The 11,299-nt window shown below is 34.2% G+C and overlaps 1 protein-coding gene and 1 non-coding gene across 6 annotated transcripts in view; one reads left to right on the forward strand and one right to left on the reverse strand.

The window, feature by feature from the left end:
- NSD1 (nuclear receptor binding SET domain protein 1) overlaps positions 1 to 11,299 on the forward strand; it is a 134,729-nt gene that overhangs the window by 21,647 nt on the left and 101,783 nt on the right. The window lies entirely within an intron of this gene.
- On the reverse strand, positions 9,831 to 9,908 carry TRNAG-ACC. Its single transcript is given in 2 exon segments — positions 9,831 to 9,866; positions 9,872 to 9,908. It is a non-coding gene; the product is annotated as a tRNA-Gly (tRNA).

Below are 11,299 nucleotides of genomic sequence, written 5' to 3' on the forward strand. Positions count from 1 at the left end.
ATCACTCTTGATAATGTCCTTTTCTGCACAAAAATTTTAAATTTTGATGTAGTGCAGTTTACCTATTTTTTCTTTTGTTGCTTGTGCTTTGGTGTCTTTTCTATGAATCTGTTGCCATATCCTAGTTCATCAAGACTTACTGCTTTGGTTTTTCTAAGAGTTTTATAGTTTTACCTCTCATATTTAGATCTTTGATATATTTGAGTTTTCTTAAATGGTGGGAAATAAGGGTCCAACTCATGTTTTAAAATTTTAGCAGGTTTATTGTGTAATTCACATGCCATATAATATACCAATTTAAAGTATATAATTCAGTGCTTTTTAGTATATTCATCAAGTTGCATATCCATCACAACAATCTAAATATTAATAAATTTCACCCCATTAACAGTCACATCCCTCAGCCCTAGACAATCACTATCTATGTTCTTTATGGATTTTCCCATTCTGGATATTTTATATGAATCAAATTATATAAAATGTGGTCTTTTGTGACTGAGTTCTTTAACTTAGCATAATGTTTTCAAGGTTCATCCTTGAAATATGTATGATATATGTATTATATATATATCAATACTCCATTCCTTTTTGTGATTAAATAATACTACATTGCATGGATATACCACATTTTGTTTATCCATTTATCAATTGATGGATCTTTGGTTTGTTTCCACATGTTGGCTATATGAATGCTGCTCTCATGATTCATTTACAGGTTTTTGTGCGGATGTATTTTTCTTGGGCATAAACCTAGCTCAAATACACATTTAATGTTATCTAAAGCTTTCAAATTAAATATCACAATTAAAATCATTATTTCTGAAGTATATTTGCTCTCTTACATATCCCCAATGTTCTCCCTCCACTTTTTAAAAAATTGAAGTGAAATTCACATGACATAAAATTAACCGTTTTAGTCCCTTGGTATCTGTGGGAGATTGGTTCCAGGACCCCTGAGGATACCAAAATCTGCTGGATACGCAAGTCCCTAATGTAAAACGATGTTGTGGTATTTGCATACAATGTATGTCCATCCTTCTGTAGACTTTAAATCATCTCTAGATTAGTTATAATACCTAATACCATGTTAATGCTATGCTAATAGTTGTTATGCTACATTATTTAGGGAATAATTACCACAAAAAAAAGTCTGTACATATTCACTACAGATACAACCATTGTACATAGTATGTTAGTAACAAAATAACATTTTTTCTTGAATATTTTTGATTTGGGTTGGTCGAATCCATGGATGCAGAATAAACCCTTGGATATGGAGGACCAACTGTGTATACTGCATTGGCATTTAGTACATTCATGGTATTGTGCAACTGCTGCCTCTGTCTGATTTCAAAACATTTTCATCACCTCATGTGAAAACTCCAAACCCTTTAAGCAGTCACTCCCCATACACCTCTCACCTGAGCCCCAGCAGTCATCAGTTTACTTTCTGTCTCTGTGTATTGGCCTATTTTAGATATTTCATATAAATGAAATCAATATGTGACCTTTTGTGCCATGCTGCTTTCACTTAGCTTGTTTTCAAAGTTCATCCATATGTAGCATTTATCAGAACTTTGTTCTTTTTTATGGCTGGATAATCTTTCACTGTGTTTATATACCATGATTTTTGGTTCTATTCATCCAATAATGAACATTTGTCGTTTTTCCACTTCTTGGCTGTTAGGAATAATGCTAACTATAAATGTGTGTATAAGTCTCTTTGTGGACATATGTTTTCATTTCTGTTCAGTACATACCCCTGATTGGAATTTCTGGATTATGGTAGTTTAACTTTGACAATTCGCCAAGCTGTTTTCCTCAGTGGCTGCACCATTTTATGTCTCCACCAGCAATGTTCTAGAGTTCTTTTCCATAGCTTTGTCAGTGCTTTATTTTCCATTTTTTTAAATTAAGGTTGTCCTAATGGGTGTGAAGAACTATCGTGTTGTGGTATTGATTTGTATTTCCTCAGTGACCAGTAATGCTGAATATCTTTTCATGTGCTTGTTGACCATTTGTATATGTACTTTGGAGAAATGTCTATTCATGTACTTTGTCCTATTAAAATTGGGTTTGCTTTTTTGTTGTCAAGTTGTGAGAGTTTTTTATATATTATGGAAATTAAGCCCTTACCATTATATGATTTGCAGTTATTTTCTCCCATTTGATGAGTGTCTTTTTACATTCTGGATAATGTTATTTGATTCACAAAAGTTTTAATTTTGATGAAGTCTTATTTATCTGTGTTTTGTTGTTGTTTGTCCTTTTGGTATCAAATTTAAGAATTCTATGCCATATCTGAGGTCATGAGGACTTATCTCTATGTTTTCTTCCAAGAGTTTTATAGTTTTATTTCTTATATTTAGGCCATTGATATACTTCATGTTAATTTTTGTATATGGAATGAGGAAGGAGTCTGACCTTATTGTTGCATGTAGTAATCCAGTTGTCTCAGTACCATTTGTTGAAGAGAATATTCCTTTTCCATTGGATAGTGTTGGTGGCATTGTCAAAAATATTGAACATATTTGTGAACATTTATTTCTGGACTCTCAGTTTTATTCTATTTATATTTCTCTTCTTTTGCTAATAATCACACTGGATTACTGTAGCTTGGTAGTAACTTTTGAATTCAGAATGTACAAGTTCTCTTATTTTTATTTTCTTTTTTAATATAGTTTTGGCTGTTCTGTCTACTTGCAGTTCCGTATGACTTTGAGATTTGGCTTTTTCATTTCTCCAGAAAGACTTGGAATTTTTATATAGGAGTATTAAATCTGTAGATCACTTTGAGGAATGTTGTTATGTTAAGAATTCAAATCAGTAAACATCAGATGTCTTTTAATTCATTTAGAGCTTTCATTTCTTTCAGCATGTTTTTTGTAGTTTTCAGTGTACAAGTCCTTCATCATTATTTTTTTTTGGATGCTTTTGAAAAGTTGAATTTTTTCCATTTTCTCTTTGGATTTTTTATTGCTCTTGTATAGACACAGTGATATTTGAGTGTTGATCTCGTACTCTGCAATTTTGCTGAATTAGATTTATTAGTGTATGTATGTGAGAGAAAATTCTAAGGGATTTTCTGTATGTAGAATTTTTTCATCTGCAAGTAAAGATAGTTTTACTTTTGCCTTTATAATTTGGATGCCTTTTCTTTTTCTTGCCCTATTGCTCTGTCCAGAACTTGCAGTACAATGTCGAATAGTAGTTGTAAAAGTATTTTGTTCTTGTATCTGATCTTAAGGGGAAGGCTTTCAGTCTTTTACTACTGAATATGATATTAGCCGTAGATTTTTCATAAATATCGTTTACTATGTTAAGGAAGTTCCCTTCTAGTTTGTTGAGTGTTTTTATCATGAAAGGGTGTTGGATTTTGATAAATGCATTTTCTACATCTATTGAGATGATCATATGTTCTTTTCTTGTGTTCTATTATAATGTTTTACATAGATTTTGTTTTGATGGATACCTTTTTTTTATAAGTATACATAATATCACTTATTTATATGTAAGTGTATAATTCAGTGGCATTAATTACATCTACAGTGTTGCATAACCTTACTGCTATCTATATTGAAAACTTTTTCATGGTCCTCACCATAAACTCTGTACCCATTAAACAATAACTCCCTATTGCTTCCTCCTTCCAGCCCCTGTATTCAATTATAGAGATCTCTCAATGAATTTGCCTTTTCTAGGTTACTCATATAAATGGAATTATACAACATTTGTCTCTTTGTGCCTGGCTTATTTATTTCACTTATCATAATACTTTTTAAGATTTATCCATGTTGTAGGGTGTATCAGAACTTTGTTTCCTTTCATAGTGGAATAATCTTCCAGTGTATGGATATACTATAGTTCTTTTGTAACATGGCTCTTTTACAATTGTGGGCTACTTTTGTGTTATGATGGGAGTGCTGAATATTTGGGAAAAAGACTGTATGTCTTACAGAATCTAAAATATTCGCTATCTGGTCCTTAACAGAAAAAGCTTATCAACCTCCTCTGTATGTAATCCCAAGAGTTTTTAAATGGTCTCATAAGGACAATACTTATTTTTACAGGTTCTGATATGTATGTCAAAATATTATTTTTTCATCAGCATATCTAATATTTTAAGTTTTAATGAATGGAAGCAGTAATTTGTAGTTAAATTAACTACATATACAGGTTAATAGGAAGGCTGTTCATTAGGTAGTCTAATATTTCCATTTTGGTTAGCACGTCTTCTTGGTTTTCAGAAAAGAGGGTAAAAAGTTCTTCTGTTTTCCCATTATTTGTTATAGCATTTTCCATAATACGTTTTGCTTACTTCTGTGTGCTGTATACCTTAGTAAACTTAAAACTTCAAGCTTGGGATTTTGTTGTCTTTATTTTGCATCGTTGAGGCCACTTACAGTTTCTGGTAAGTAGGTTAAACAATAAATATTTGCAGGAAGAACGAATGAATATTCTGTGAGATAAATATCTAAGTCATTTCTCATCTTGATCCTTCTGCAGACAAGAAAGTTAGATTTGTATTTTTGAGATGTAAAAAGAAAATAGGTTGGGACTTGCTTGAGACTGAATCAGTTGGAGAAAATTATTATACACTCAAGGTACTGTTACCCAAAATTGTTATCTGCCTTTTAATATACATTATCTCACTGATTTTGTTTTTGGCCTATATTTTCACAGATGTGGTCATAAAAGATTAGGGTTAATTCCTGTGGTGAGTAGAAAGATAGTTTGAATTCATTTATAAATTACAGAAAGCAATAATAGTATTTTGAAAGTCTTGTTTAGGGGTTATTTTTAGAAGGGAAATGATGTTAAACCTTTGACTATAACATGTGGTATATGATTTAAGCCACACAGAAAAAGAATACTTTGAATAACGTTCAGGGTAAAGTTCTAAAAAATTAATCTCCAGAACAGCAAGTGATATCCTATTTGTATTTTATAGCAAAACTTGTTTGTGATGTGAGTATTCAGATGAAAAAATTCTACCTTTTCTTCATTTTCGTTATTTTATACTCAGTGTTTTGAAATTGAGGGATTAAGAACTAAATTTAGATTATCTTACTAGTTTTTACAATTATATATCCAATATACTGTCTGCATTTAACCAAAATGTTTTAAATTGGCTTTTGTTATAACTTTTCCTGATTAGTACATTGAAAATCTAAAAGGGCTCATTTTTGTAAGATATACATCATGCTGGAAGAGCTTTTGACAACTTTTTTCTTTTTTTTTGTTTAAATTTTGCAAAAAAGCTTCTAGTGGTGACCTCAGAATTCTTTAACTCCAGAAGGTAGTTCAGAGCCCACGTCCAACTTTTTGGAGAGAGCAAGATGTTAGATACCCAGACTTTGGGAGTCAGTCAGAATTGAGCTCACCAATTAATGGTGTCTCATTGAGAGCTTTGTTTTGGTTTTCTCAATAGTAAATGGAGGTCATACTCACCTGGAATTTTTGTGATTCTCTTGTATTATATATGAAAGGGCTTGGCACATAGTTAGAAGGTTCTCAGAAACATTTGTTTTTCCTCCTACCCTGAGATTAAGCTTTTTCTCAGATTTTAAAATATGGTGATTTTTCTTTAAAAATTTAAATATTGGCCCCCAAACATTGGGTATTCAAATTATACATGTTACTGATCAGCTTAGTATACTTAAACGACTTAGTAGATAGAAGACCTTTTGGCTCTTCATATTCATCAAGCCAATATTTGATCCAATTTGTTCACCAGAAACTTTGGATGCAGAATTTCTATAAATCCAACAGGTTTAGTTTTGAGAATCTAAGAAATGTAGATAAACTATGGATTACACTGTTTTTTCTACTCCTTTTATATCTTTATTGGGGGGGGGCGTTATTTGTGTTTTTTACTTTCTTTTTCTTGTTAATGTTTGGGGTTTTTTTGTTCTTTTTTTGTTCTTTTTTTCTTGGTCCCTGCATATTTGTATCAGGAGCCTCTTAGCACACATAGCTTTCTTTTCTCAGCTGCTGTTTTTGTACTTGTGTCATCTTTGCCTTTGTGTGGAAATCAAATCTTACACCATTGAGGGAGACTAGTTAAATTTCTGGAACATTTTAGTAGACTTGGCAACTGGAGGACAAAGTGCCCATTGGCTGTGGTATTAGATGTGTGACTTTAACAGATGCTTTGCAGATTTGTGTATTCAAGTTTTATCTTTGCATCATTGCATGTTGTTTTCCCACCTACATGTATTTAAAGTTGGCTTGTGTTCTAAGGATTGAAGTTGAAGATAAAAACTTACACATTTACAGTAGTTGATTTTTTTGTTTGGTCATTCACTCATTCATTCTTCAATAAATATTGAGCATTAACAATGCCAGGCGCTGTTGTAAGAGCTGGAAATACAGCATTAGCAAAGCACAGAGGTCTGCCCCCATGTATCTTTCAGTTGGGGGAGGGGGTGTGTGGGATAGACAAATATTAAACAAGTAATTTCACCATAGTTAAATAATTGCAATTAAACTGAGGACCAGAAAGAGAGAAAGTATAAAGGAATTTTGAGCATGCATCCTAGGGAGACCTGATCTAGTTGAGGGTTCCAGGGGGCTTCCCTAGGAAAGTGACATGGAGACTGGGATCCAAGGATTGAGTATAAGTTAATTTGGGCATAAAAGAGGCTGGGAGGGTGAGGGTGAGAAAATTAAAAGAGCATTTTAGGCACAGAGACCAGCTAGAGTAAAGGCCAGAGGGAGCTAGAGTAGTTTTGGTAACTTTGCAAAGGCTGTGAGTTTATGATTGAATCTTAGGCATCCTGAAGGTTTACTATTCAGGTTTCTTGTATTTAAAATTCAGTATTTGATTGTGTTCACATCAGTATGAGTGAGAAGAAACTCTTTATACCAGATTTTTCTTTCTAGACTCTCTCAAAATGCCTTTTAAAGAAATATTTACTTTAAGATTTTAGAACCATTCTTTTTTGTTTCCTGCTTGAAAATGGCGTCGTTTATTAAATTCGTAACATTTATATGCTTTAAATTTAAAAGTATTTATAGTGAAAAGTTTTTAAATGACCTGGTCTTCTTACCTGGCAGTCAGTTATCAGTATCTTGTGTGTTGTTCTTTTAGATATTTTATGCATATGTAGACAAATGTATATAATCTAGTCTAGGTTTTTTGTTTTTTGCTGTGGTAGCACACTATACCACTTTCTGCACCCTTGCTTTTTTCCACCTATTATATCTGATAGATCATTCTATATCTGTACATAAAGAACTGCTTCATTCATTTTTATGGCTGCAAAGTGATTATTGTGTGCATGTACCGTAATTTTGGCCCTTAGTGATAGATGTTAGTTTCCTATCTTTTGCTGTTACAAAGAGTGCCACAGCCATTAACTCTGTGCATACCTCATTCTGTAATTGAGCACGTCAGGATGAATTTTTTTTCTTTTAACAAATACTTATTGAACACCTGCATTGTCTTAAGTTTTGTTGATGATAGTATTTGAGCAGACTTTTGAGTACTTAGTAAGTGTTGGAGTTTTAAAAATGAGTAAGACAAAAAATGAATAAAAAATAAGATACTGTCTCTGTCCTTGAGACTTAGAATCTGGAGTTAGTATCAGTGTAATGTGTAAAGTAATAAGAGGTGTGCACAGAGCAATGCAGAGCCCTAAGTAGGGATAAAGTGGACCCAAAGAAAACATATGCCTGGCCCAAGGAGAAGCTTCTTAGAGCCAGAGCCAAGAGGAAAAAGGCATGCCTTTGATAGATGGAAAAACAGAATCAAGGGCTCAGAGGTGTAACACTAAGATTTTGGTGTAACTGCAAAGTATCAATCCTGTGATGCAGGGGATGGTGGACCCTGAATTTGAATGGATAAATAGAGATCAAGTCAGGCAGAGTTTCATTTGTCCAGTCTAAGAATTTGGACTTGGTTTGTTTTTTTCACTTTTTAGCTTAAAATGAAATTTCATATAGAACAGTTTAAAACAGGAAAAGGATGGAGCTGCTTTGCTTTGGCGTGGAGAGCAGGCAGGTTTTCTTCTCAATCTCTTGGGCAGCCCCAGGGGACTCTCCAGAACACTATCTTTGAGGACACAATTGAAGCTACTCTGGGAGGGAATTTCAATAGAAGGATTTTGAGAACCGAGGAGGGAGAGATCAACTAAACCAATAAATGTAAAATGCAGCAGCAGGTCTTCGTTCAACCTTGTTTCATTATAACGTCAATAATAGAAATCAGAAAATAAGTAAATAAGTATAATGCCGAGAGTGAGATACGTATTTTTAAATGTATTGAAAAACTAATTTCAAAGTATATGTGAAAATGTCCCATCATTTTTCTAGTGCTTTTCTTGGAAGGAAACTTTTTTTTTAGTTATTTAAATATTCAGACACAGTGTTGTTATACCTAAATATGCTTTTAAAACTAATGCTTTTTAGTGAGTAATTATGAGGAAGGATGAGTAATTGTGATTTTTTAATATCTTCAGGTGATTTGAGAAGTTAATTTCTACTGTAGTTAAAAGCTATATTAGTAATCAAGGGTAAACAGATTAATTTACTTAAGTTTGGGTTGCTTTGGAAATAGTTTTAATTTATTTAGAAAGCTTTGTTCTGATCCTGGAAATGTGACTGGCATTTTGAGTCAAGTCCTACAACCTGTATATTTGAATACTTATAGTACTTCTGACAAGATTTAATGAGGAGCTAATAAGTGAGTATTACATCCATTTTATAGGTGAACTCAAAGGAAATTAATGCACAAGAGTGTACATTGTTTGGGTCTAGGGAATGAGCACTGTTGTAGAGCCTTCATAGGACCTGGACTATCCTGTTTATTGGAATGTTGAGCATCCCACTAGAATTAAGGCTGTTAAATTATTATAAAGTTGGAGAACGATTCAGCCCTTGAGCTAGACTTAGTTTTTTGATGGAGAAATTATGTTTTAATCATTTCTGTAGCCCCAGGGCCTAGTGTAGCCTGTTCTTCGTCAGTAAGTAGTCTTTGAGTAAATGAAAGTATTATTTTGCTAGTTTATTATAGTTTAGCTTCATGAAAAGACTACATCAAAAAAAAAGTACAAAAAACTCTCTTGTCCTTGTGAGTTATCTTCTCGTATTCTCCCTGCTGAGGCAGTAAGCGATTTGGAGTAACTATGGAGGGACTTCAGAGACCTGGCAGAGATGAGTCACAGAGACCCTGAAGTGTCGTAACTGTCTGGATGACCACAGGCTTATCTTTGACTTAAAGTTATCAGTTATTTAACTCATAGGCTATGGGTGAATTGCAAAAGTAACATATGCTAGTCATTTATTGAGTGCCTATTTTGTGCTGGAATTGTGCCAGATCCTCTGTAGACATTTATTTCTAATTATATTATTTCCATCTCGAAAATGAAGGACTTGAGGTTCATTGAGGTTCAAAGAAGTTAAGGAACTTGTCTGAAAAATTTATAGTCAGGATCTATTCATACCTAGTTTTGTAGAGCACTACAGCCTGTGCTAAAATTCTTGGGTCCTGGACCTTTCTATGGTACTAGAGGGATACGGATGTATGATACTAAGACTGGAAAGACAGCATGGCTTTAGGGAAGAGGCACCGGAATAGAAGGCCTAATGTTCTAGTCTTTTCGTTTTCTCGAGAAAATCACTTAGGCGTATCAGAGAGCATCATTTTTTTTAAAAAAACTTTTTTCTTTTCGCCCTCTTTAATTCTCCCCACCCACTTCCACCCCTGACATGGATGTTGCTGTTTCCTCTTAAGAACTGGATCTCTGAAGGTGGGTCGTCTCCTCCCACATGCTCGCAGCGTGCACCTGGGGCACTCAGGGGGCCTGGTGCACCCGGGATATGGTCTGTGTCTCCACTGGGGTGCGAACCCAGGACCTTCTGCGTATAGTGGTTAGCAGATGTGCTAACCACTACACTATGGAGCCACCCCTCGTTTTGTTTTTTAAAGATGCATGTAAAGTTTAAGTTAATACCAGTAAAAATTGTTCTTTTTTTAATTGCAGAAGGCTGTATACAAATTGTTTTTTTATGCTTTCTGAAGGCTATGTCTTTGTTCTAAACATAAGCTAACTCTAGGCTCAAGTTTAGTATTACCAATTGGTGACTTGCCTTTTACCAATACTGATTGGTTTTGATGTAGGTTTAAGGAAGGATAATAAGGAGCACAGGTGTGTATGATGTGTCTGTTTTGAAGAGACCAGGGGCATCTTCTGTTAGTTGCATTATAGTGTAAAGATGTTGTGACGAATATTTGCTCAGTGAGAGTTTTAGTGAATGAAAGAGGTTAGTAATGTGTCAAGTGCAGTTACTGATACAAAAGGCTGAAACTGAAACTGACTGATGTTTTTTACTTTCTATATTGTGTGACCTAGTGGAAAGGGCACAGGTGATTGAACAGAGCAAAGATATGGTTGTCATTTGGCCAGCTCACTTCCCATTTCTGAGCCTCACATTCTGTACCAATACAACAAAGAGATAATAATTAGTACCTGCCTCATTTTCACTATGCATTTTAGAAGAGAAACAAAATGAATGTTCTTAGCAGTTTCTGGTACTGGGCATCTAATACAGCAGGTACTTGATTAATGTTTTGTAAAACGTTGATGAGATGCCTAGGAACTTAACTCTTATTTATATCAATTAGCCTTTGGTAACCTTTGGTAAAATTGGTTTTATTGTATGTTGTTTCGCTTTAAGTTGCAGAACCCGTTGAAGAAGGTTGATGAGTACTTACTGTAAATGCTTCCTTCTTGTGTAAATTAGACAACCTTGGAATTGTAGTCAGTTGCTCCTTGCTATGTTAGTTTCATGCCTCTTGAGATCTCTTTTATCCCTGCTCCTCTCAGAAGTACTCAGAGCTGTAGTTAAAATCAAATACTAACTAGTTATATAATGCATTTGTTTCTAACCATGATTGTTCATCAGAATCACCCATGGAGCTTTAAAAATTGAGATACCAAGGGCCTTGCCCGAGAAGTACTGAATCCAAAGAATCTTCAGGCCTGTGGATTGGGTTGGGGTAGGGCTGTATTATTTTATAAAACTTCTCGGTGATTCTGATGTGTAGCCAGGGTCAAGAACCATTGATCTGCTTCCTCTGGCACTCAGAAACGAATCCCTAAAAGGCACAGAATAAAGCCAAAGTCAAAGGGAAAATAAGCCCCAGGTCATACCTAGCAGTTAGTTATATGATGATGTAGTGATAAATGAGAATCACTGGGTGCATAGTAGGTTCTCAAACACTGAAAGAAAAAATTATGGACAGAAGACTACATAGAATAAAATTAATTTATGTCGGAATGGTTTGGCTGTGGAT

This window comes from Pteropus alecto, unplaced genomic scaffold, assembly GCF_000325575.1.
Source record: "Pteropus alecto unplaced genomic scaffold, ASM32557v1 scaffold78, whole genome shotgun sequence".
NCBI lineage: Eukaryota > Metazoa > Chordata > Mammalia > Chiroptera > Pteropodidae > Pteropus > Pteropus alecto.